The sequence below is a fragment of the Nycticebus coucang genome, chromosome Y, assembly GCF_027406575.1.
Source record: "Nycticebus coucang isolate mNycCou1 chromosome Y, mNycCou1.pri, whole genome shotgun sequence".
NCBI lineage: Eukaryota > Metazoa > Chordata > Mammalia > Primates > Lorisidae > Nycticebus > Nycticebus coucang.
This window is the reverse complement of record NC_069805.1, coordinates 26,120,064-26,147,456: the sequence shown is the minus strand read 5'-3', so window position 1 is coordinate 26,147,456 and position 27,393 is coordinate 26,120,064.

Here is a 27,393-nt window from a genome sequence, read left to right as displayed (position 1 = left end):
TGGAGGCTTCCGGGTTTGGACGCCGTAAAACCCACAGGTGCGCAGTACTTACGCAGTCGCGCCTGTCCATGTGGAAGGCCTTGGCGGTACTTCACCTGCTGCGGTTGGTTAGCATTGGACTAAGGTCCAGGGCACCGGGGAAGTGGTCGCAGTGCTGACCTCCAGGGCTGCCAAAGGACTCAGCAATGGAACAGGCGTGACCTTGGCGCTGTCCAACAACACACTCTCCCGCAAGCTGCGTGGAGACTAGGCTTGACAAGGACAAGGTAACTCGGCCAGCGGGGATGTTGTTCTGGGTCCTCCGCGGAGCTATGGCGGTGTCAGTCCGGCAGCTGCTGCGGTCTTCCTGCCACCAAGGAAGCCGCTGCTTAGCGGGAACGGAGTGGGTGTAAATGGGGATGTCAGGAGCCCCTGGAAAACAAAGGGTTTTCTCGGGTGCTTTCCCTGCTTAGAAAGGTTCCTTGGGCGCGGTGGGTCACATTTGTAATCCCAGCACCCTGGAGGGCCGAGGTGGGTAAATTGCCTGAGCTCACACGTTCAAGACCAACCTGAGCAAGAACGAGATCCCTCTCAAAAAAAAAAAAAAAAAAAAAAACCAGACACTGTGGCAGGCGCCTGTAGTCCCAGCTACTCGGGAAGCTGAGACAAGAGAATCACTTGAGCCCTGGGGGTTGAGGTTGTTGTGAGCTGTGATGCAGACTTCATTCTACCGGGAGGACAAAATGAGACTCTGTCTAAAAAAAAAAAAAAAAGATCCTTTGAAGACTCAATGGACGGGGTTAGTGGACCAGGGTTCCCCCAGAGGTCTTCGGGGTCTGAGATGGGAGAGAGAAGAGCACCGGGTAGGATTCGAAACCAATGCAGATATGGCAGCGGAAGGGGGAGTGGCAGGAACCCGAGAACAGTGGTCTGCAGTAAGAGAAGTGACAAAAGCCACAGCCCAAAAGAACTATCTACCCTTCTGCCTTTGGCTCATGTGAACTCATAACTACTAATTTTGTTGTTAGCTAAACACAGTATATAATTTATGGGGTCAGGCTGTGTTTCTTTCCAAAATCAATCATCCATATGCTCTCCCAAGTACCTCCAGAATCTTTAGCTGAACGTTCCAGCTACCCAGTTATCTCTTCTGTGTCCCTGAGTGGCTAGATAAATTGGCCATGCCAGTGTAACATTAAAAATGTATGTAAAAATGACAATTTTGCAGAGAATCTAGAGATGACTGAAAATAAGCCATTACTAGGACTTTGACTCCTGTGTGTAAAGAATATAACATTACAGTGTAATGAAAAAGAAGAGCTTTGTCCACCACTTACTACAAGATGTAATAACCACTAAATGTGTGCGCTATGATTTAAATAAGTCCTTTAACTTCTCTAAGCTTCTGTTTAGGAATTGAGAACAGAGCTGGTAACTTCTCATGGCTGTTGTGAGGACTCTGAGAGAATCCAGGTGAAGCCCTTAGCACAGTGCCCAGCACTTACTGTTTCTTAACGAATGTTAATTTTATCATGCAATTTATAAAGTGTTTAATGTGTCTAGTATTGATATTTATTATTTCATTTAATACAGATACTCTTAACCCTGAGCAAAATAAGGCATGGAGAGAGTACAGCTGGGTTAAGTTCTGTAACTAATAACTGGTGGAGCTGTAATCTGCACCTGAGTCTGTGTGATCTTTGTTTATCCTGCATTTACTGACTAATACTTTGAACCAGGTCTTAGGATATTTCAAGGCTGTAGTGAAAAGAAAGTGCTTCACTTTGTGGATTTTTTTTTGTATAAGTACTGGTAATTGTAAATACTTTTTTGCTCTCAAATATTAAATTCAATTTGAATAGCTTTACTGTTTTTGTCAATTCAGCCAATATTTCAAAATAACATTATAACAGACATAAAATGGTAAGCCTGTTAGAATTATACATTAGTTAAAGTGTAGAAATCTGTATAGCTTAGGATATTGTTGGGTTGTCCTGGGCTTGGTCCTTTCCTCAATCTGTATTCTCTTTGTAGAAGGAATCTTTTGCTTTTATGATTTAAATACTAACAAGCATTGTGACTGTCATATTTATAATCCTGTTCTGACATCTCAATAGAACTCCACATTTGTACAATCAGTTGCCTATTTATACCCCCAGTTGGGTACCTGGTTGACATCATAGTAACATAACATGGGCAGAATCTGCATTTTTTTCTAAACTTGTTTCACCCTCACTGTTAGTAAAGAACATCACCATTTATCTACTCAAGCAAGAAAGATATATGTAATTTTTGGTCCCTGTCACTTTTGACAATCCAATCCGTTAACATATCCTCTAGGCTTGACCTGGAAAAACATGTTTTTGGAATACCTTTTTCTTTCTTTTCTTTTTTTTTTTTTTCTTTTTGACAGCCTCATTATGTCACCCTCGGTGGAGTTTTGTGGTGTCACAGCTCACAGCAACCTCAAACACTTGGGTTTAAGCGATCCTCTTGCCTCCAATTACAGGCACCCACCACAATGCCCAGCTATTTTTTACTTGCAGTCATTGTTGTTTAGCTGGTCGGACTGGGTTGGAACCCACCAGCCTCAGTGTATGTGGCTGCCGCCAAGCCTGGAATATCTTTTTCATCTGCATTACTGCCATCTTGGTCTAAGTCACTATCACATCTTGCTTGGATTTGAATTTTACCCTACCTGCTTGCTTTCTTGTACCCCTCAACCATTCATTCTCTTTACAAAGCTGGAATAAACTTTTAAGCATATAGTGCATATTGCTGCTTAACACCTTAATTGTTTCCCATACCTCCAGTCACACTGGTCTTTCTACTGCTTTAGGGTCAATTGTACTCAATGTTTCCTCTGTTTGGGGAAGGCCTGGCCTCTGTGACTGGCTGTTGTCTACCACTCAATCTTCAGTTCAAAAGTTCCATCAAAGAGGACTCCTTCTGTGAGTTGTTTCCAGTTACTCAGTTCCTTGTCTAGAGACTGCCAGTGGTACTTATTCTTGTGTACATCCTTCCAGGTATACTTTATGTATATACAAGTAAAAATACATGTGTATATTCCTTTTTATTTTGTAACAGTTGTTATTATAAATTTACCTTGGTGTTTCACTTACCGTATCTCAAAGTTCATACTATGTCACTATCTAAAGAATTTTCTCTTGTTAAAAAAAAATGGATATATCATTTGATAGGCATTTGTACTATTTCCAATCTTTGCAATTTCAAGCAGTTCTGCAATGAATGACTATATATGCATATATCCATACATATACATATATACATGTACATATATAAATCTATATGTGTGTGTAAATATCTGCTGTTATGCAAAAGTAAGTATACCTTTACTGTTTTCAGGAGATAAGTTTAACCTTCAGTAATTTGAAGGTTTCCAACATGTTTTAGATTATTTAATAGAAAGAAATTATTTGGAAATGATCTCATTATATTTTAGCTTCAGATTAGGAAACTTTTAAAAGTCAGTTCTGGCGGTGCCTATAGGTCAGTTGGCAGGGCCCCAGTCACATACACCTAGGGTGGTGTGTTTGAACATGGCCCTGGCCAGCTAAGCAACAATGACAACTGCAACCAAAAAATAGCCAGGCGTTGTAGTGGGTGTCTGTAGTCCCAGCTACTTGGGAGGCTGAGACAAGAGAATTGCTTAAGGCCAAGAGTTTGAGGTTGCTGTGAGCTGTGATGCTATGGCACTCTACCCAGGACAACAGCTTGGGAGTCTGTCTCAAAATAAAATAAAATAAAATAATCAAAAATAATAAAACTCCCATTCACTTTATTCTCTTACCAATTGTGTAGGAAATGTTGGAAGCTCTAAAGGTACTTTTAACATTTTTCATTGAAAATAGTTTGCAGACTTGAAGTAATTTACATGGAGATACTGAACATAGACATTTAGCCATCAATGAAGAATTTGTAGGCATTTTTAAGGAAGTAAAGGGGTTATGTAAACTCTTTTCACATAGCATTTATTGAGAAAGTACTGTATGCCTGGCTCTGTGTAAAATATTTTTTAATCAGGTTGATATGGTTGTTGTTCATATACTATGAACTCTTTCTTGGTCTCTATTTGGACCACACATTATTGTGATTCAGAATCAGATTTCAACTAATGCTGCTTCTTAGAAAGTTGTATTATTGTTCTAGGAGATTATCTTAGGAATTTTATCTTTTTAAACAAAAAATAACATGTCTTTGAATGGCATTCCAATAGGACTGTCCACTCCTTGATAACCTTTACTCCATTGGATATTAGTTAGAATTAAACTACTTGTTACTGAATCTTAAAGTATGAATTTTTCAGATTAAGGTCAATTATTTCTTTATTTTTCTTTTTTGAGACCGAGTCTCACCTTGTCACCCTCAGTAGAGTGCTATAGCATCACAGCTCACTGCAACCTCAAACTCTTGTGTTTAAGCAATTCTCTTGCCTCATACACAGAAGAAGCTGGGACTACAGGCACGTGCCACAATGCCCAACTATTTTTTTGTTGTAGTTGTCATTGTTCAGCACACCTGAGCCGGTTTCCTAACCACTAAACCACATTAAGGTCAATTATTTCAATGCATAAATAATGATTTATCATACTTGAGAATATAATCCATTCACTATAGAATGAAAATAAATTTTATTTACATTATTACATTTTATTTATTATGTCATATTTATTAATTATGTTAACATGTTATAATAACATTTTTATGTGAGTTATGGAAATGTTACATATGGTTTCTTTTTTTTTTCTTTTCTTTGTTTGTTTCTTTAGCAGGCTCAGCAGGGTTCAAACCTACCAGCCTTGGTGCATGTGTCCTGTGCCCTAACCACTGATCTATGGAATCTGATCTTGCCTGCACCTGCCTGCTTTCTTTGGAGATGATGTCTCACTTTGGCTGAGGCTGGTTTCGAACCTGTTAGCTGAGGCAATAGACCCGCCTTGGTCTCCCAGAGTGCTAGGATTCAGTATGTATTACAAAACAAAGAAATCAGTGTTGACATCAGTCAACCATATATTTAATAAGCAGCTTTTATTTGTCCAACTTGGCATTCTGCTCCAGAATGAGGTGGCAAGAAAAAGTGTTTAACATATCTATAAAACATCATCTTCAGCCTAAGAATGTTGTGCTTACATCAGAGACGTGTAATGTGTAGTATGCATTTCATTATGTCACAATCTTTAGGATTAGGTTTGCATTTCCCTTTCACTAGACTATGTACTTCTTGAGAGCAGGGATTTTTGTTATAAATTTTGTATTACTAGCAACTAGCACACTATTTGTATTTGGCACATAGAAGGAATCAAATTAATCCATGTTTTAAAATGAGAACAACTACGTGTTAGATCTTCCATGAAAATTTAGAGAAAGTAGAGATCTATATGGGAATCCTAATTAGAATTGGTGAAAGAATTTGTTTTCCGTTCAGAGCGATCCTTCAATTTCAAGTAATGTAATTTTACCAGAAAGCCTGGGCAAGAGACAAGAGAATTGCTTAAGGCCAAGAGTTTGAGGTTGCTGTGAGCTGTGATGCTTAAACTCTTATTTTAAAGGATTTTTTCAAGACACTGGGAAGAGTAAAACAGATTAATAGTGATGTAAAAGTTCTCTTGTGTACAAATCAGCAAACAGCTGGGTGAGTAACAGTTCATTGAACTAATGAAATTGCTACTTACATTTCTAAATTTTTAAAGCTGTTTTATGCAGAGATTCTTTTCAAAACTGTGTGACATTTTGTGAAATAGAAGTTTAATCTTTATTTATCTTTGGAAAAGGGGCAAGTTACACCCTGACATGTTTAGATTAAAACAGCTGTTGATAAGTAATTTGTAGTATTAAAATTTGACATTTGTTTAACTGTAAAAAAATTATTCCATAAACGATCAAAATTTAGTATACGGTAGCCAAGTCATTCTATAATTAAATGAAATAATTAGGTGTTTAGGTGTAGCTGTTGACTAAAATTTTAAATTATAATAAATGCTGATTTTTTTTTTTTTTTTTTTTTTTTTAGTTATAGTGGAATAGATGCCCTTACCTAAAGAAGCAGCTTATGTGCTCAGTGCCTACAGCTCAGTGGCTAGGGAACCAGCCCACATATACTGGAGCTGGTGGGTTGGAACTCAGCCCGGGCCTGCCAAACAACAATGACAACTACAACCAAAAATAGCCTGGCATTGTGGCAGGCGCCTGTTGTCCCAGCTACTTGGGAGGCTGAGGCAAAAAAAATTACTTAAGCCCAAGAGTTTGAGGTTGCTATGAGCTGTGATACCACAGCACTCTACCCAGAACCACATAAAGAGACTCTGTCTCAATAAATAAATAAATAAATAAATAAATAAATAAATAAATAAATAAATAAATAATATCATTAATGAATATAGATGCTAAAATACTCAATAAGATCCTAACAAACAGAATCCAACAACACATCATAAAAATTATACACCATGACCAAGTCGGATTTATCCCAGGGTCTCAAGGCTGGTTAAATATACGTAAATCTATACGTGTAATTCAACACATAAACAAACTTAAAAATAGAGACCATATGATTCTTTCAATTGATGCAGAAAAAGTTTTGATAATATCCAGCATCCCTTCATGATCAGAGCACTTAAGAAAATTGGTATAGAAGGGATATTTCTTAAACTAATAGAGGCCATCTACAGCAAACCCACTGCCAATATCGTATTGAATGGAGTTAAATTGAAATAATTTACACTTAGATCAGGAACCAGGCAAGGTTGCCCATTGTCTCCATTATTCTTTAACATTGTAATGGAAGTTTTAGCCATTGCAATTAATGAAGAAAAGGCAATCAAGGGTATCCACATAGGGTCAGAAGAGATCAAACTTTCACTCTTCGCAGATGATATGATCGTATATCTGGAAAACACTAGGGATTCTACTACAAAACTTTTAGAAGTGATCAAGGAATATAGCAATGTCTCAGGCTACAAAATCAAAACCAATTAATCTGTAGGCTTTATAAATGCCAACAATGACCAAGCCAAAAAAACAGTCAAGGACTCTATTTCTTTCATAGTAGTGCCAAAGAAGATGAAATATTTGGGAGTATACCTAACAAAGGAAGTGAAAGATCTCTACAAAGAGAACGATGAAACTCTAAGAAAAGAAATAGCTGAAGATGTTAACAGATGGAAAAACATGCCATGCTCATGGCTGGAAAGAATCAACATGGTTAAAATGTCCATACTGCCCAAAGCAATATATAATTTTAATGCAATTCCTATTAAAGCTCCATTGTCATATTTTAAAGATCTTGAAAAAGTAATACTTTGTTGTATATGGAATCAGAAAAAACCTCGAATAGCCAAAACATTACTGAGCAATAAAAAGAAAGCAGGAGGAATCACGCTACCAGACCTGAGACTGTACTATAAATCCATAGTGATCAAAACAGCATGGTACTGGCACAAAAGCAGAGAAGTGGATCTCTGGAACAGAATAGAGAACCAAGAGATGGATCCAGCTACTTACCATTATTTGATGTTTGACAAGCCAATTAAAAACATTCAGTGAGGAAAAGATTCCCTATTTAACAAATGATGCTGGGTAAACTGGCTGGTAACATGTAGAAGTTTCAAACTGGACCCACACCTTTCACCATTAACTAAGATAGACTCTTACTGGATAAAAGACTTAAACTTAAGACATGAAACTATAAAAGTACTTGAAGAAAGTGCAGGGAAATCTCTTGAAGGAATGGTCCTGGGTGAATATTTTATGAGGAGGACTCCACAGGCAATTGAAGCAGTATCAAAAATACACTACTGGGACCTGATCAAACTAAAAAGCTTCTGCACAGCCAAGAACATAGTGAGTAAAGCAAGCAGATAGCCCTCAGAATGGGAGAAAATATTTGCAGGTTATACCTCCAATAAAGTCTAATAACCAGAATCCACAGAGAACTCAAACGTATTAACAAGAAAAGAACACGTGACCCCATCTCAGGGTGGCCAAAGGGCTTGAAGAGAAACTTCTCTAAAGAAGACAGACGCAAGATCTACAAACACATGAAAAAAAGCTCATCATCCTTAATCATCAGAGAAATACAAATCAAAACTACTCTGAGATATCACCTAACCCCAGTAAGAATAGCCCATATAACAAAATCCCAAAATCAGAGATGTTGGCATGGATGTGGAGGAAAGGGAAAACTTCTACACTGCTGGTGGGAATGCCCACTAATACGTTTCCTTCTGGAAGGATGTTTGGAGGACACTTAGAGACCTAAAAATAGACCTGCCATTTGATCCTATAATTCCTTTACTGGGTTTATACCCAGAAGACCAAAATTCACAATATAACAAAGACATCTGTACGAGAATGTTTATTGCAGCCCAATTCATAATTGTTAAGTCATGGAAGAAGCCCAAGTGCCCATTGACCCACGAATGGACTAGCAAATTGTGGTATGTGTATACCATGGAATACAATGCAGTCATAAAGAAAGATGGAGACTTTACCTCTTTCATGTTTACATGGATGGAGCTGGAACATATTCTTCTTTCAGAGTATCTCAGGAATGGAAGAAAAAGTATCCAATGTACTCAGCCCTACTATGAAGCTAAATTATAGCTTTCACATGAAGACTATAACGCAACTATAGAACAAGACTATGGGGAAAGGGTCAAGGAAGGGGAAGGGAGGGGGGAGGTTTTGGTGGAGGAAGGGTAATGTTTGGGGCCACATTTATGGTGCATCTTAGAATTGGTACATGCAATTGCACTAATGTACACAGCTATGATTTAACAATAAAAAAATAAATAAATAAAGCAGCAGTTTATGAAAGACTTTACCTATGGGCTCAAAATTAGTGATTTTTTTCATGTTGTCTGGATTCATGAATATTCACATTTTGTTTTTGAAATTCTACTTGGTCTTTATTTCATATGTTTTGATTCTATTTATTTTTTCTTTCTTTTATTTGAGGCATAGCCTCAATCTATCTCCCAAAGTAGGGTGCTGTGACATCACAGCTCACAGCAAACTCTAACTCAAGCGCTTAAGTGAGTCTCTTGCCTCAGCCTCCCAAGTAGCTGGGACTATAGGTGTCCACCACAACCCCTCACTATTTTTTTTTTGTAGTTGTCCTTGTGCTTTAGCTTCCCCAGACTGGATTTGAACCTGTCAGCCCCAGTGTATTTGGCCGGGGCCCTAAACACTGAGCTATAGACACTAAGCCAAGAAAAAAATTTTTTTTTTTTTTTTTGATACTGAGTCTCACTATGTCATCATCCATAGAGTGCTCTGACATCACAGCTCACAGCAACCTCAAACTATTGGGCTTAAGTGATTCTCTTGCCTCAGCCTCCCAAGGAGCTGGGACAACAGGGGCCTACCACAATGCCTGGCTAAATTTTTTTGCTGGTTTCATTGTCATCATTTAGATGGGCTGCACCGCATTCCACCCGCCAACCTCTGCTGGCACTGTAACAAGTGAGCTATGGGAGCTGAGCCAGCTCTCTCCTGTTATTTACATAACTGTAAAATTATAAATGGTAAGTTAATTTTGTCCCATTGCTGTAATAAATCACCACAAACTTATGGCTAAAACCAATATAAAGTCATTATCTTATGTTCTGGGGAACAGAAGGAGACAAGGTTCTCACTATGCTAAAATCAAAGTGTTGGCAGGGCTGTGTTCATCTCTCTAGGCAGTGTTTCTCAACCTTTCTAATGCCACATTGTATTTTCATTATTAAAAAGGGGTCGCGACCCACAGGTTGAGACCTACTTCTCTAAAGGATAGTCTGATTCCTTGCTCATTCATTTTTTTGGTGGAATTCAGTTCCTTGCACTTGTGTTGGACCGAGGTCTGTGTTTCCTTGATGACTGTCACTCAGGACTTTTCTACTCTCTAGAGGCTGCCTGTATTCTTAGGTGTGTGTCCCTTTCTCTGTCTTCAAAGTCAGCAAGAGGGGAGAGGGGGTGAAGTTATGAACAGTCTCTAACTTTGAATTGTTCCTGCCTCTTTTTCTATCTCCTATCTCTGACTAACTCTTTTGCCGACCTCTTCCATTTTTAAGGCAATATATGATTACTGTGGACCCACTGGGGTAATCTGAGAAAATTTCCTATTTTAAGATCTGTCACCTTAATTTCATGTACAAAGTCCCTTTTGCCAAGTAAGATAGCATGGTCACAGATTCCAGGGATTGGGGCATGGACATATTTGGAGGGCCATTATTTGCCTACCACATATGCATTATTTGCTTTAGTTTTGTTTTTAAATATTTCAATACACTAATTGCAAACAGCCTCTTAAAACCAGAGGGGATAGATAAAACAAGCAACAGAGGAACAGAAGCATGTGATGTTGTGATAGGTGGAACCAAATGGCTATTGCAAAGAGTTGGAGTTAAATGCAGTTACCACTTACACCTCTTCTATACTATAAAAACCCAATTCTCTGGTCTGAAAGATTTGCTCTTCATCCCTGAAGCTTGTTTTCCTACCTCTCTTGTTGTTTATGTTGTTTACTCCCAAGTGCTACTTGGCTTTCTCTCTTTGTATCCAAATCCATCATGTCTGTGCTCAGGTTCTACATCTTCCTGGTGCTGCCCAGGACTTCAGAAGTCACACTGACCTCCTCTCTCTGAACACAAATCACTGGAAATATTTATTCAGCACTCAGTAGCACACTACTCTTACTACGTTTCACACCATACCTTTTCTCTCCAGTTGAATTTCTACTTTCTCAAGGGCAAGGGCATTCATTGCCCCAGACTTTGTTTTGCTTTGACAACATCTAACAGCATTTCTGACTGTGGGTTTCTGTCTCCTAGGGACTGCGAAGTCATTTTAAGACACTTTCATGTCTAAACATGCATGTTTTTCTTCAGTCAGTGCATGCCCTGATACCCTGCTAGTATCCAAATTTGTTGAACATAGTAGGCACTTAATAAGCACTTTATGGATAGATTTAGAATGGTAAAATAAAGAAAATGTTGGGTATAGAGATTTTTGGGAGTTTAAAATCCGAACTACTTTGAGATTATAGCTTTATTACTGTATATTAGTTATATGCATGAAGATTTTTAACACGTTGCTAACAATTGCTCCTGAGGAAAGAACTGGTAATATATATTTTAGTACTCCTCCTACCTGTCTTACACTGTCATGTTTATGGTGGTTATTCAGGAAATATTTGTTCCTTGATTGGTTTCTTCCTAACTGTAATTTTTTGTGGAAATAAAATACACACATGGGGTGTGCTAATGGCATATGTGGTCACTTAAAGTTACATAACTGCTTAACTTTAAATTTTTAGTTTGTTTGAGGACATGAATTAGATTTGATTGGCTTTTTTTTTTGTAGAGACAGAGTTTCACTTTATGGCCCTTGATAGAGTGCCATGGCATCACACAGCTTACAGCAACCTCCAACTCCTGGGCTTAAGCAATTGTCTTGCCTCAGCCTCCCGAGTAGCTGGGACTACAGGCGCCTGCCACAACACCCGGCTATTTTTTTGTGGCAGTTCGACCGGGGCTGGGATTTAACTTGCCACCCTCAGTATATGGGGCTGGCACCTTACCGACTGAGCCACAGGTGCCTCCCTATTCTTTAGGTTTTTATAACCTTTTTTCCTGGCATGTTTGCTATAGAATTTAGATTGCAGGTATGCAATGGACATAAAAAGAGTTAATTTTAATTTAATGAAATTGGGAAAGGGGGAGTGGGTAGAGGGAGGGGAATCGGTGGGATCACACCTGTGGTGCATATTATAGGGGTATTTGCGAAACTTGGTAAATGTAGAATGTAAATGTTTTGGCACAGTAACTGAGATAACGCCGGAAAGGCTATGTTAACCACTGTGATAAAAATGTGTCAAATGGTTTATGAAGTGAGTGTATGATGCCCCATAATCATATCATTGTATACAGTTATGATTTAATAAAAAAATTAAATAAAAAAAAAGAATAAGAAATCAAGACATATTAACAGGAGAATGCAATAATTCCAGGGATTGAGGGAGCCAGCATGCATAATAAAGATATATTATGGACCCTTGGTGACCTGGGAATTGAGGTGTCAAAACAGATGCTTGAGGAAGACTTACCAGTGGTTCCCAGAGTGTGGTCCCCAAAGGCATATTCACTACCTGGAAACTTGTCAGAAATGCCAATTCTCAGACTCTGACCCAGACCTACTAAGTCAGGAACTTGAAGGTGGGGCCCAGCAAGGGTGCACTGAAGCTTGATAACCATTGCTTTGGATCAGTGCTTCTCAAAGTGTAAAAAAAAAAAAAAAAAAAAAAAAAAAGAAATTATAATGTTAATTATTTCTCAGGTGAATGTAGAACATTGACAACAGTATCATGACATATATGTCCAGTATTAACTCAGGCAGTGGAAGCCCTGCAGAATAGACCTGTCTTAAGTAAGTTGTGACTTTTTTCCTTTTATCTTTTCTATTTTATTTTTTTAAAAAATCCAATGGTAGTGAGAACTGACTTTCTATTAATTAAAAAAGAAACCGTAATCTTCCTTTGATAATTTACATTAATTTTAGTATTATCAAATTCATAGTTTGGGTAATATTCATAATTTACAGTGATATTTTCATCTCAACTTACATGTGTATCATTTGCATATCAGCTTATTTGAATATTACATGCTGTAGAATACAGTATGGAGAGGAGAATCAAGGCATCCCTGTATCTAGACTACCTCTTACTTATGCAGAGGTCAGGGTCTTTCCCCAGTCTGTCATCTCATTTAACTGTGTTATAATTCTAAGTAATTAAAACTCCTGTGCCTGGGGAGAAGGAAGTCATATTGGGACTATAGGAAATAATAACCCAGAGATGAAAAAATGAATATTTAATATCAGAGTTCTATTAATATAATTCAAGAAAAGAGAAGGTTCAGGTCTTTATCGGGTGATGCTTTAGATAAGAATCCTGTATGTTTTATTTATTTTTTTTTTTATTGAGACCGAGTCACACTATGTTATTCTTGGTAGAGTGCAGTGGCATCACAGCTCACACCAACCTCGAATTCCTGGGACCAAGCAATACTCTTGCCTCAGCCTCTGGAATAGCTGGCACTATAGGTGCCTGCCCCTATGCCCAGCCACCTTTCGGTTTCAGTTGTCATTGTTCTTTAGCAGGCCTGGGCCCAAGCTGGAACCCACCAGCCTTAGTGTATGTGGCCGGGGCCCTACTCACTAGGTTACAGGTACTGAGACAGAATCTTGTACATTTTAAACTTGTATCAAAAAGTTTACAATGTACAAGTTTATATATATATATATATATATATATATATTTTTTTTTTTTGTACAGTGTGGCCATAAAGTTCATGGGCAATTTAAATAGTTGCACATGAACTTTATGGCTACCCTTTATTTTAATTTTCTTTCTTTGTTTCTCATACAATAGAAAGTAAATTCTTTTTTTTTTAATGCCTAGGATGCTATGAGAATTAAACTTTACGTAGACCAATGGGTTGATGATAATTCAGGAAACAGGAAACTAGGGGACTCTTACCAAGGTATTGAATCCTGCCGTGAATCATCCCTGTTAGATATTGCTTATAGTATTTTTAGAGGATTTCTATATTACTTTCTGACTTGGAATGTTATTTATACTATAATAAGTTTACAGAACACAAATGCTGTGACAATTTTGTAAAATAATAACACTCAAGTGCCACTTTCTGAGTACTGTGTGTTAAGCACCATCCTGAGTGCTAAATACACCACATCAGTAAAGCACTGCCCTCAAGTTGCTTTATTTTATGGAATCAAACATAAACAAATGCATTTTAATCAACTATATTAATTATATAGAATAAGATCATGTCCCAGATGCCATGTGGAAGAAGTATTCTGGGGTAAGGGAAAGAGATAATATCTCAGAAAGTTTCCTAAGGGAAGTAGGTATAAAGTAAGTTGTGATAGTTGAATAGGCATTTTCTTAGAAGAAAAGTTAGGACAGGCTCTGCGCTCATAACTCAGTGGTTAGGGCACTGGCCACACGAACTGGGGCTGGTGGGTTTGAACCTGGCCCAGGCCTGTTAAGACAAAAAATGAATATTAACCTCCATTTGTACTGATATATGAACTTGTCAATAAACACAATAATTTGTTAAAAAAAAAAAAAAGACAAAAAACAAATAGCCAGGCGTTGTGGCTGGTGCCTGTAGTCCCAGTTACTAGGGTGGCTGAAGAAAGAGAAGCTCTTGAGCTCCAGAGTTCGAGGTTGCTATGAGCTATGACACCGCAGCACTCTACCAAAACTGACATAGAGAGCTTCTGTCTCAAAAAGTAATAATAATAAATAAAGAATAAATAAAGAGAACAGTTAGGACAGAACATTTCAGGTTGAGAAGTACAAAGATGTGGAATAAGAGGGAAACTGCACTTTGGGGAAATTATGTGCAGAAGCCTGCCCTGCCTCTTGAGTTAGTAGCAAAGGCCAGATCATAACAGCCCTGAATGTTGGGTTTATACATGTGATCAATTACTGTTCATTGTTTACCAACAGCTTAGTGCTTTATTTCTGTTTGGAAATTTTTTTCTTAACTTTTTCAGTTTTAGATACTGCCATTACTTGGGTCTTTATTACTTTAAACATTTGGTGTTTGATTTCAATCAGGTATTAACATTGTGTACAGATTAATATTTGTTCACAAGGCTAGTCATTTTTTAAAAATGCTTTTGTAGGCTTGGCTCCCATAGCTCAGCGGTTACAGTCCTGTCCACATACACTGAGGCTGGGGGGTTCCAACCTGGCCCAGGAGTGCCAAACAATGACAACTACAACAAAAACATAGCTGGCCATTGTGGTGGGCGCCTGTAGCTACATGGGAGGCTGAGATAAGAGAATTGCTTAAACCCAAGAGTTTGAAGTTGGTGTGAGCTGTGATGCCACAGCACTATACCAAGGGCAACAAAGTGAGACTCTGTCTCAAAAAAAAAAAAAACCTTTGTATGTTTTGGGCATCTAAAAAAGATAGCCAACTTCTACCATGCAAATACATTTTTACTAAGTTATAATTCTTGATCAACTCTTGGAAAGGAGCAATGTTGAGTAATGATTTTATAAAAAGGTGGGCTCTTGAGTCAGATTTATTTGACAAGGCCTTAAATTCTTATAAGCTTTCAGTTTCCTTGGCTGTCAAATGAGTATAATAATAATGCCTATTTGACAGAGTTTTCTAAGGATTCAGTTAGTTCACATAGGTGCTTAGTAGTGTATAATGCTTGGCACATCACTAAATTATTCGTATTATTTTTATTTTGAGAGGAGGTGACTGGAAAGAGGGGTGTATTAAGGCCTACCTGTTAATATTGGGAAAATTAAAGAGGGGTGTATTTAAGGCCTACCTGTTAATATTGGGAAAAGCTGGAAAGACAAAGAATGGGTCTATAATAGAGAAGCAGAGAAAGTTTCTCTCTGAAGGATATGTCAGGGAATGAGGGCAACAATGGCAATTTGGGAGACTTTAAGAAGTGTTCAGGCTTGGCACCAATTCCTCAATGGTTAGTGTGCCGGCCACATACACAGGTCTGGCCAGTTTGAACCCAGCCCAGCCAGGCTAAACAACAGTGACAACTGCAACAACAACAACAACAAAAATAGCTGGGCATTGTGGCAGGCACCTATAGTCCTAGCTACTTGGGAGGCTGAAGCAAGAGAATAGCTTCAGCCCAAGAGTTGGAGGTTGCTGTGAGCTGTGACACCACAGCACTCTACTGAGGGCAATACAGTGAGACTCTGTCTCAAAAAAAAAAAAAGTGAAAGTTGAGTTGGTAAATAAGTTTTTAAGACCAGATGATTAAGGTGGAATAAATGCAAAAAAAAAAAAAACAAAAAACAAAAAACAGAAAATTGCCTTTTTTTCTGTAGTTGTCTATTTCTAAGAGGGTTTACTTATCTACAAAAAATTAATGTATCATATTAACCACTGGATGACATTCTGTGAACTTTATATGTATAAAAGCTTTACTATTTATTATTATATGTGTAGGTATAAAGTGTAAGAAAATGGCAATTATGGAAGGTGATACTTAGTGTTTCTTAGTTGATATTCACTGGAATGTTAATATATTATTTAGTTTTAATGAATCGAGTATATACATTTCTTTAAAAAGAGATTTACCATAGGCTTGGTGACTGTAGCACAGTGGTTACAGGGCCAGCCACATACAGTGAGGGAACAGGGTTGGAATCCAGTCCAGGCCAGCTAAACAAAACTGACAACTTCAACAACAACAACAAAAATCACCAGGCATTGTGGTGGGTTCCTATAGTCCCAGGTACCTGGGAGGGTGAGGCAAGAGAATCGCTTCAGCTCAAGAGTTTGAGGTTGCTATGAGCTGTGACATCACCACACCCTACCAAGGGTGACATAGTGAGACTCTGTATCACAAATAAGAAAGAGATGGGTGGCACCTGTGGCTCAGTGCTTAGGGACCCAGCCCTATATAATGAGAGTAGTAGATTCAAACCCAGCCCCAGCCAAACTGAAAAACAAAAATATAAATGGGCATTGTGGTGAGTGTCTGTAGTCTCAGGTATTTGGGAGGCTGAGGCAAGAGAATTGCCTAAGACCAGGAATTGGAGGTAGCTGTGAGCTGTGATGCCATGATACTATACCAAGGACTATAAAGTGATACTCTGTCTCCAAAAAAAATAATAAGAAGAAATAAAATAAAATAAGAGATTTACTATAAAGGTAAGTGAAAACAATTAGGTGATTTTGTTGGTAAATGTACAGAATATATAAGTTATTTAAGAGTGTAATAATGGGCACATTGCTCATATTCTTCATTTCAGGTATCCTCAAACTTTTTGAACAGAGGGCCAATTCACTGTCCCTCACACTGTTGGAAGGATGGACTATAGTTAAAAAAAAAAAAAAAACTATAAACAAATTCCTATGCACACTGCACATATCTTATTTTGAAGTAAAAAAAACAGAACGGGAGCAAATACAATCACACCGCCTCATGTGGCCTGCCTTTGTGAGAGAACTGCCCTGGCAAGCTCCTCCCTCAGGGTCACAGGGCAAGGATGGGGCCGGAGGTAGTAACCTAGTGACTGAACAGCCTAAAGGTGGGGACTGAGCTGTCTTTTTTTTTTTTTTTTTTGTAGAGACAGAGTCTCACTTTATGGCCCTCGGTAGAGTGCCGTGGCCTCACACAGCTCACAGCAACCTCCAACTCCCGGGCTTAAGTGATTCTCCTGCCTCAGCCTCCCGAGTAGCTGGGACTACAGGCGCCCGCCACAACGCCCGGCTATTTTTTGGTTGCAGTTTGGCCGGGGCCGGGTTTGAACCCGCCACCCTCGGTATATGGGGCCGACGCCTTACCGACTGAGCCACAGGTGCCGCCCGGGACTGAGCTGTCTTAAAGCATTAAACCTCAGGGGCAGAGTGAGACCGGTTATGGCAACCTGGAGACTTGGGCTGTTGCCCTAGGTAGAGTGCTGTGGTAATACAGCTCATAGCATCCTCAAACTCCTGGGCTTTGCACCACCTCAACCTCCATAAGAGATGTGACCTTGGGCCTCCCCATTCCCTTACTATGAACAATAGGAAACACACAACGCTGTGTCCTCCCTCACTCCTGTAACCTCTCTGCCTCCACACCAGCCCACTCATCTGGCCAGAGACACTGGCAGCCGCATGACTCCCAGAGACCTCACTGTCTCTGTGCAGAGCCCTTCTCATGACCAGAGACTGCTGGAGCCTTGGGCTCTCCTTGCCAAACACACTGGGTGCAAGGCACTCCCAGAACCATACACACCACCTCGCACCCTGTTGCTGGATACGGGTGTGTCACTCTCCAGAGCTGCTTCCACAACCATAACTCCCTAGATGGGGCAGCCTCAGAGGAACTACACAGGGTCACTCCCTACAAAGATCCAGCAACAATAGAGTGATCTTGCTGGGGTCTAATCTTGGAGAGACACCTCCCCAACTCTGAGGACGTCCAGAGGCAACAGTGAAAAACAATCATGAGGCCAAATCAACAGAAAAATTCTGGCAATATGAATAATCAGAGTAGATCAACTCCCCCAAGGATCAATGGGGCAGACACAGCACAAGATCCCATGCACAAACAAATAGCTGAGGTGTCAGAAATGGAATTCAGAATCTGGATAGCAAATAAGATTGAATTAGAACTCCAAGCAGCAACCTAAAAGATATCTCAAGAATTCAACAAATTCAAAGACCAAATGACCAAAGATTTTGACACATTGAGGCAAGAAGTTGCATCTCTCAAAGATTTGAGAAACACAGTAGAATCCCTCAGTAACAGAATGGAGCAAGCAGAAGAAAGGATTTCTGACATTGAAGACAAAGTTTTCGAACACTCCCAAACTCTAAAAGAGGATGAGAAATGGAGGGGAAAAATAGATCACTCTCTCAGAGAGCTCTGGGATAATTCGAAGAAAACTAATATTCATCTTATAGGGATCCCCGAAAGCGACAAAGTGGCTTCACAAGGCACAGAGTCTCTTCTCCATGAGATTATGAAGAAGAACTTTACAGACATGACAAGAGATTCTGAAATTCAGATAGCAGACAGTTTCAGAATTCCAGCATGGCTCAACCCAAATAAGATATCCCCAAGACACATCATAATCAATTTCACTGAAGTTAACATGAAGGAGAAAATTCTGAAAGCAGCCAGACGAAAGAAAACAATCACCTACAAGGGCAAAAATATTAGAATAATTGCAGATCTTTCTGCTGAAACCTTTCAAGCTAGAAGATGATGGTCATCGACTTTTAATCTCCTAAAACAAAATAACTTTCAACCCAGGATCCTGTACCCAGCTAAACTGAGTTTCATTTATGATGGAGAAATTAAATACTTCAACAACATTCACATGTTGAAGAAATTTGCCATAACTAAACCAGTTCTCCAGGATATTCTCAGACGTATCCTCCATAAAGACCAGCATAATCCTCCATCACAAAAGTAAACCCTCCCAGAAAATTCTGATCAAATTTCAACTTCCATATTCACAAAAAGGATTGAAAATGTCCACTGGACTCTCAAAAGGCTTATCAATATTCTCAATTAAAGTGAATGGTTTAAACTGTCCTCTAAAGTTGCACAGGTTGGCTGAATAGATACAAAAACTCAAGCCAGGTATCTGCTGCATACAAGAATCGCATCTTCCATTAAAAGAAAAATATAAACTCAAGGTGAAGGGATGGTCATCTATACTTCAGGCAAATGGAAAGCAGGAAAAAGTGGGTGTTGCTATCCTATTCTCAGATGCAATAGGCTTTAAACCAACTGAAATCAGGAAAGATAAGTATGGACACTTCATATTTGTTAAAGGTAATACTCAATATGATGAGATTTTAATTCAAAATATTTATGCACCTAACCACAATGCACCTCAATTTATAAAAGAAACTCTAACAGACATGAACAACTCGATTTCCTCCACTTCCATAGTAGTTGGAGATTTTAACAACCCTTTAGCGGTGCTGGATAGATCCTCCAAAAAGAAGCTAAGCAAAGAAATCTTAGATTGAAACTTAACCATTCAACATCTGGACTTAACAGAAATCTACAGAACATTTCATCCCCCAAAAACTGAATACACATTCTTCTCATCAGCCCACGGAACATGCTTCAAAATTGACCACATTCTAGGCCACAAATCTCACCTCAGCAAATTTTAAAAAGTACAAATTATTCCTCGCATCTTCTCAGATCATCATGGAATAAACGTTGAACTCAATAACAACAGGAACCTGCATACCCATACAAAAACATGGAAGCTAAACAACCTTATGCTGAAGGGTAGATGGGTTATAGACAAGATTAAGAAGGAAATCACCAAATTTTTATAACAAACAACAATCAAGACACAAATTTTCAGAACCTCTGGGATACCGCAATGGCAGTCCTAAGAGAAAAATTTATAGCACTGCAAGATTTCCTGAAGAAAATGGAAAGAGAGGAATTTAATAAATTAAAGGTACATCTAAAACAACTGGAGAAGGATGAACACTCTAACCCTAAACCCAGCAGAAGAAAAGAAATAACCAAAATCAGAGCAGAATTAAATGAAATTGAAAACAGAAGAATTATACAGCAGATCAATAAATCCAAAAGTTGGTTTTTTGAAAAGATCAATAAAATAGATAAACCTTTGGCCAACCTAACAAGGAAAAAAATAGTAAAATCTCTAATTTCATCAATCAGAACTGGTAACGATGAAATAACAGACCCCTCAGAAATTCAAAATATCCTTGATGAAAACTGTAAGAAACTCTACTCTCAGAAATATAAAAATCTGAAAGAAATCGACCAATACCTGGAAGTACGCCACCTACCAAGACTTAGCCAGAATGAAGTGGAAATGTTGAACAGGCCTTTATCAAGTTCTGAAATATCAACAACTATAAAAAGTCTCCCTAAAAAGAAAAGCCCAGGACCAGATGTCTTTACGTCAGAATTCTACTAAACCTTTAAAGAAGAACTAGTACCTATATTACTAAATCTCTTCCAAAATATAGAAAAAGAAGGAATATTACCCAACACATTCTATGAAGCAAACATCACCTTGATCCCCAAACCAGGGAAAGAACCAACAAGAAAAGAAAATTATAGACCAATATCACTAATGAATATTTTTGCTAAAATATTCAATAAAATCTCAACAAACAGAACCAAACAACATATCAAAAAAAAAAAATTATATACCATGACCACGTGGGATTTATCCCAGGTTCTCAAAGCTGGTTCAATATACATAAATCTATAAATGTAATTCAGCACATAAACAAACTAAAATATAAGGACATATGATTCTTTCAATTGATGCAGAAAAAGCCTTTGATAATATCCAGCATCCCTTCATGATCAGAACACTTAAGAAAATTGGTTTAGAAGGGACATATCTTAAACTAATAGAGACCATCTACAGCAAACCCACAGCCAATATCTTATTGAAGGGAGTTAAATTGAAATCATTTCCACTTAGATCAGGAACCAGGCAAGGTTGCCCATTGTCTCCATTCCTCTTTAACATTGTAATGGAAGTTTTAGCCTTTGCAATTAGGGAAGAAAAGGCAATCGAGTATATCCACATAGGGTCAGAAGAGATCAAATTTTCACTTTTTGCAGATGATATGATCGTATATCTGGAAAACACTGGGGATTCTACTACAAAACTTTTAGAAGTGATCAAGGAATACAGCAATTTCTCAGCTACAAAATCAAAACCCATAAATCTGTAGACTTGATATATACCAAAAATAACCAAGTAGAAAAAACAGTCAAGGACTCTATTCCTTTCACAGTAGTGCCAAAGAAGATGAAATATTTGGGAGTATACCTAACAAAGGACGTGAAAGATCTCTACAAAGAGAACTATGAAACTTTAAGAAAAGAAACAGCTAAAGATGTTAACAAGTGGAAAAACATACCATGCTTGTGGCTGGGAAGAATCAACATTGTTAAAATGTCTATACTACCCAAAGCAATATATAATTTTAACACAGTTCCTATTAAAGCTCCATTGACATACTTTAAAGTTCTTGAAAAAATAATACTTCGTTTTATATGGAACCAGAAAAAAACTCAAATAGCCAAAACATTACTCATCAATAAAAACAAAGCAGAAGGAATCATACTACCAGACCTGAGACTGTACTATAAATCATTAGTGATCAAAACAGCATGGTACTGGCACAAAAACAGAGAAGTAGATGTCTGGAACAATAGAGAACCAAGAGATTAATCCAGCTACTTAACATTATTTGATCTTTGACAAGCCAATTAAAAACAATCAGTTGGGAAAAGACTCCCTATGTAACAAATTTTGCTGGTTAAACTGGCTGGCAACCTGTAGAAGATTTAACCTGGACCCATACCTTTCACCATTAAGTAAGACAGACACTGTCTGGACAAAAGATTTAAACTTAAGACATGAAAGTATAAAAATTCTTGGGGCAGTGCCTGTGGCTCAAGGAGTAGGGCGCCGGTCTAATATGCCACAGGTGGCAGGTTTAAACCTAGCCCCAGCAAAAAAAAAATACTTGAAGAAAGTGCAGGGAAAACTGTTGAAGGAATCGGCCTGGGGGAATATTTTAGAAGGAGGACTCCCCAGGCAATTGAAGCAGTATCAAAAATACACTAATGGGAAACTTAAGGCATGAAACAATAAAAATCCTCAAAGAAAGCATAGGAAAAACACTGGAAGATATTGGCCTGGGGAAAGACTTCATGAAGAAGTCTGCCATGGCAATTGCAACAACAACAAAAATAAACAAATGGGACTTCATTAAACTGAAAAGCTTCTGTACAGCTAAGGAGACAATAGCCAAAGCAAAGAGACAACCCACACAATGGGAAAGGATATTTGCATATTTTCAATCAGACAAAAGCTTGATAACTAGGATCTATAGAGAACTCAAATTTATCCACATGAAAAAAGCCAACAATCCATTATATCAATGGGCAAGAGACATGAATAGAACTTTCTCTAAAGACAACAGATGAATGGCTAACAAACACATGAAAAAATGTTCATCATCTCTATATATTAGAGAAATGCAAATCAAAACAACCCTGAGATATCATCTAACCCCAGTGAGAATGGCCCACATCACAAAATCTCAAAACTGCAGATGCTGGCGTGGATGTGGAGAGAAGGGAACACTTTTACACTGCTGGTGGGACTGCAAGCTAGTACAACCTTTCTGGAAGGAAGTATGGAGAAACCTCAAAGCACTCAAGCTAGACCTCCCATTTGATCCTGCAATCCCATTACTGGGCATCTACCCAGAAGGAAAGAAATCCTTTTATCATAAGGACAGTTGTACTAGACTGTTTATTGCAGCTCAATTTACAATCGCCAAAATCTGGAAACAGCCTAAATGCCCACCAACCCAGGAATGGATTAACAAGCTGTGGTATATGTATACCATGGAATACTATTCAGCCATTAAAAAAAATGGAGATTTTACATCCTTCGTATTAACCTGCATGGACGTGGAAGACATTATTCTTAGTAAAGCATCACAAGAATGGAGAAGCATGAATCCTATGTACTCAATTTTGATATGAGGACAATTAATGACAATTATGGTTATGGGGGGGAAGCAGAAAGAGGGAGGGAGGGAGGGGGGTGGGGCCTTGGTGTGTGTCACACTTTATGGGGGCAGGACATGATTGCAAGAGGGACTTTACCTAACAATTGCAATCAGTGTAACCTGGCTTATTGTACCCGCAATGAATCCCCAACAATAAAAAAAAAAAGGAAAAAAAAATACACTACTGGGACCTGATCAAACTAAAAAGCTTCTGCACAGCCAAGAACATAGTGAGTAAAGCAAGCAGAAAGCTCTCAGAGGAAATATTTTCAGGTTATACCTCCGATAAATTTCTCATAACAAGAATCCACAGAGAACTCAAACGTATTATCAAGAAAAGAACAAGTGATCCCATCTTAAGGTGGGCAAGGGACTTGAAGAGAAACTTCTCTAAAGAAGACAGATGCAAGATCTACAAAGACATGAAAAAAAGCTCATCATCCTTAATCATCATACAAATTCAAATCAAAACTACTTTGAGATATCACCGAACCCCAGTAAGAGTAGTCCACATAACAAAATTCCAAAACCAGAGATGTTGGCATGGATGTGGAGGAAAGGGCACACTTCTACACTGCTGGTGGGAATGCACACTAATACGTTCCTTCTGGAAGGATGTTTGGAGAATACTTAGAGACCTAAAAATAGACCTGCCATTTGATCCTATAATTCCTTTACTAAGTTTGTACCCAGAAGACCAAAAATCACAACATAACAAAGACATCTGTACCAGAATGTTTATTGCAGCCTGATTCATAATTGCTAAGTCATGGAAGAAGTGCAAGTGCCCATTGACCCACGAATGAAGTAGCAAATTGTGATACATGTACACCATGGAATATTATGCAGCCTTAAAGAAAGATGGAAACTTTACCTCTTTCATGTTTATATGGATGGAGCTGGAACATATTCTTCTTAGCAAAGTATCTCAGAAATGGAAGAAAAAGTATCCAATGTACTCAGCCCTACTATGAAGCTAATTTGTATCTTTCACATGAAGGCTATAACCCAACTATAGCACATGACTGAGGAAAGGGCCAAGGAAGGGGAAGGGAGTGGGGAGGTTTTGGTGGAGTGAGGGTGATGGGTGGGGCCACACCTACGGTGCATCTTAGAATAGGTACAGGAGAAACTTACTAAATGAAGAATACAAATGTATGCATACAATAACTAAGAAAATGCCATGAAGGCTACGTTGAACAGTTTACCCCCTTTCGGCTTTCGCCATTTCCACGCAGATTTCCGGAACCAGGGAGCATAAACAGCAGAGCATTCAGGTCTGAGAAGTCTCAGGCTCCCCCACTCTCTTCACTCAGTTATCAGCACATCTCTGAGTGGCGATGAGGGAACAGGCTTGGTTCACAGTGCTCTGCGACTGGAGAGACGGTGATATTTTTCACTGAGTTCTCTCCTCGCATTCACTCGCTTCCATCTGAAGTGAAATCCACTTGACGTCTGTGGGTCAACCCTGGGGAACTGAAGTTCACAGCCTCGCATCTTCCCCAAAGCATCTCAACATGAGGTTCTCTGGCTGCCACACGCTTAATGTGGGACATCTTTGCAGAGCATTGATTTTCCCAGAAGCTCTAGAGAGTCAAAAAGCATTCATGGGCTCAAGGATGACATATGCCTAGATTTGTCAGGTTGTGATATGTCAGGCAGGCCTCTCTCTGACACGATGCAGATTGACTAGGCACGCGTGTTCACTATAGTTGTGCCATTAGGATACACTGCTGTCAATGTCGGATCCGTGCTGGGGCGCGGTGATCACACCTGTGCAAGGGAGGGCCCCCGCTTTCTGAGACCCCAGCGCGCAGCGCACAGCTCCTGCCCACTCGAGGCTTCCTTTTCTAGTTCCCCTTCAAAACCCTTTCGTTTTGCACCCTGGCACTCACAGATTCCCGGCAAAACTCGGGAGCTTCGTGTCAGATGACCGAATTTAGACATCACTCTTGCACCTTGTGAGCCATGTGATGGGCCCCTTTCAGCTACTGAGTGACCATCACACTGACTTGTCTCTTTGTCCACGTCATTGGATCAGACAGTGCACACGATAGCGAGTCTTTTGTGAAAGCTGTAAAGAAGTCCCGACAGACCAACAAGATCTTTGGAAAGTTGAATGTGGCGGAAGGGTTTCCCCTACTCAGGAGCACTACTGCTTCTCCCGTCCACAGCTGATGAAGTACCAACTCCAACACCATTTGCCCTCTTCTTACATCGAGAAGAAGAAGGGAAGCGAACGGGAAAGTAGTTCCCAGACTAGCCGCCATCACCGGGTGGTGGAGAGTTTCAGGTGACGGTTAAGAAGTCTGGCTTTGACACCTACCTCTCCCGTGCACAGGGCAGATTGGGCAAATCAGGTGGGGGTGTCTCTTTTCACACGGTCAAGTCAGGGCTGCCATCTTTTACTTCCACTGAAGAGATGTTGAAATGAGGCTTTGGTTTCAGAGCTGCAGAGACCAATGTCTCGCCCCACTTCACCCACAAGCTCTGCAGCACTCGCTGTTAGGAGAGAAGGAGATTTTGGTTTTTAGAGGCCAAGGCTGAAGGGTCGCGTCCCGAGCACAGGCAGCCCTTTTCGCTGGAGGTTGGGACACCACTTCCTCTCCAGACCTGGCTTCCCTGACCCTGCCTGGCCTCTCCAGTACTCTGCCCTCACCGAGCTCTAGCGGGTCAGCCATCCTTGCCAAGCCCTGCCAGAGGGCCTGTTGGACCGTAGAAGATGTCTAGAGCCACAGGCTTATACTGAGCATCAGGCCCAGGCCTGGAGATCGCAGGCAGCAGAGCTAGACAACGCTGCGCTGCCCTGGTCACGGCGGGTTCACAGTCCGGACGCAGGCCGCCACCTGCCCTTATCTCCGGACTCTTTCCATACAGTCTGCAGCAGGAAAGGGACACATGCGTGCTCGACTCACGGCAATACTCACTGGCCCATCGACATGTGACCCAGGAAAATGAGTCCCTGCGTAGGGAGCTCCTGCTGACAAGGCAGACCGCGGGGAAGCTCCTGGAGGAGAAAGCTCAGGCCGTGCAGGTGGCCCAGCTGGCATGCCAGGAGCTGCGCTAGACCCAGGTGAACGGACTTGTTCAAGGCTGACCCCTGCGTGGGACGACCTGGCGGCCTCGGTGCCTTCTCACACTCTTTCCTGGCCCTTTAGGAGCTCCTGGAAGCCACCAGGAAACGGAACCAACGGCTGCAGGCCCCGCTCAGCCTGATGACTGACGATGGGAAGGGTAAGTGGGATGGCTCTTGCCAATTGGAGGGACCCGGGGAGGGCTGGGGGGCGTCTGGGATGGCTGGCCGTTGCGTGGATAGGGTCTGTCCCGGAGCACGCACTGTGGGAGGTGGGCTCACTCGGCCTCCCTCCTTGGGCTTTTCTGAGGATCCTTCTGGATGCCCCCAGAGGGAGTCCACGAGGAGGAGGGAGAGGAAGTGGACGAGGAGGGTCCAGCGAAGACCCACACACAGGACGGTGGAGGAGTGCAGGGAGGGAGTGGAGGAGTGGCAGCCCGAGTGAAAGAGGGGACCGAGGATAGGGAGGCCGCTAGGCTCAGGACAGGCATCCCGGAGGACCTGGAGAGCCCGGGAGCCCAGCTAGGCCCTCGCTCTTCCTGCCCCTCTTCTGTCCACCATTCCCGACCTGTTCTGTGTCCCTGATGGAGACCCCTGTGTTCCTGGCCTCCCTGACCTCTGTTCTTTCCTGACACCCACCCCCTACCGTTCCTTGGGGGCCAGTGGCCAGACACTGTGCCACAAATGAACCACAGGTGCACCCCTGAGACACCCCAGGTGGGGATGGCTCTTCTCGGCTTACCTGAGTACCTACATGCAAAGAACCCTCCACAAACATACCCACTTCTTCCCTGCAGGTGGCAAATTTTCTCGGGTCTCTTACCGAGGAGGAGAAAGAGTCGGCCCCTTTGCCCGGGCAACTGCAAGAGCCAATTTGGCAGCATCAGGGCCCTCCTCAACAGGCGGCCCAAGCTCAGCAACAGCTGAAGGAGGCGGCTCCAGGTCTCCTGTCCCCCCAGGTCAGGCCGCGGCATCCACAGGGCCCGGCAGTGGGGCCGAGGGGCACGCATCAGGGAGGATTCCCTGGGGCCACCCAGAGCCATGCCCTGGAGCCCAGTCAGGGCCCAGGGCACCCCAGAGGCAGGGTGGTGAGTATAGCCCGTGGGCAGGGTGGGCGTGAGTAGCGGAAGGCCACAGGGGCCTCAGATCTCTGCCTCTCTCTCCTGGAAGGTTTTCCCCTACCATGTGGAGCCAGCACAGGGACAGGCCAGGGAGGGG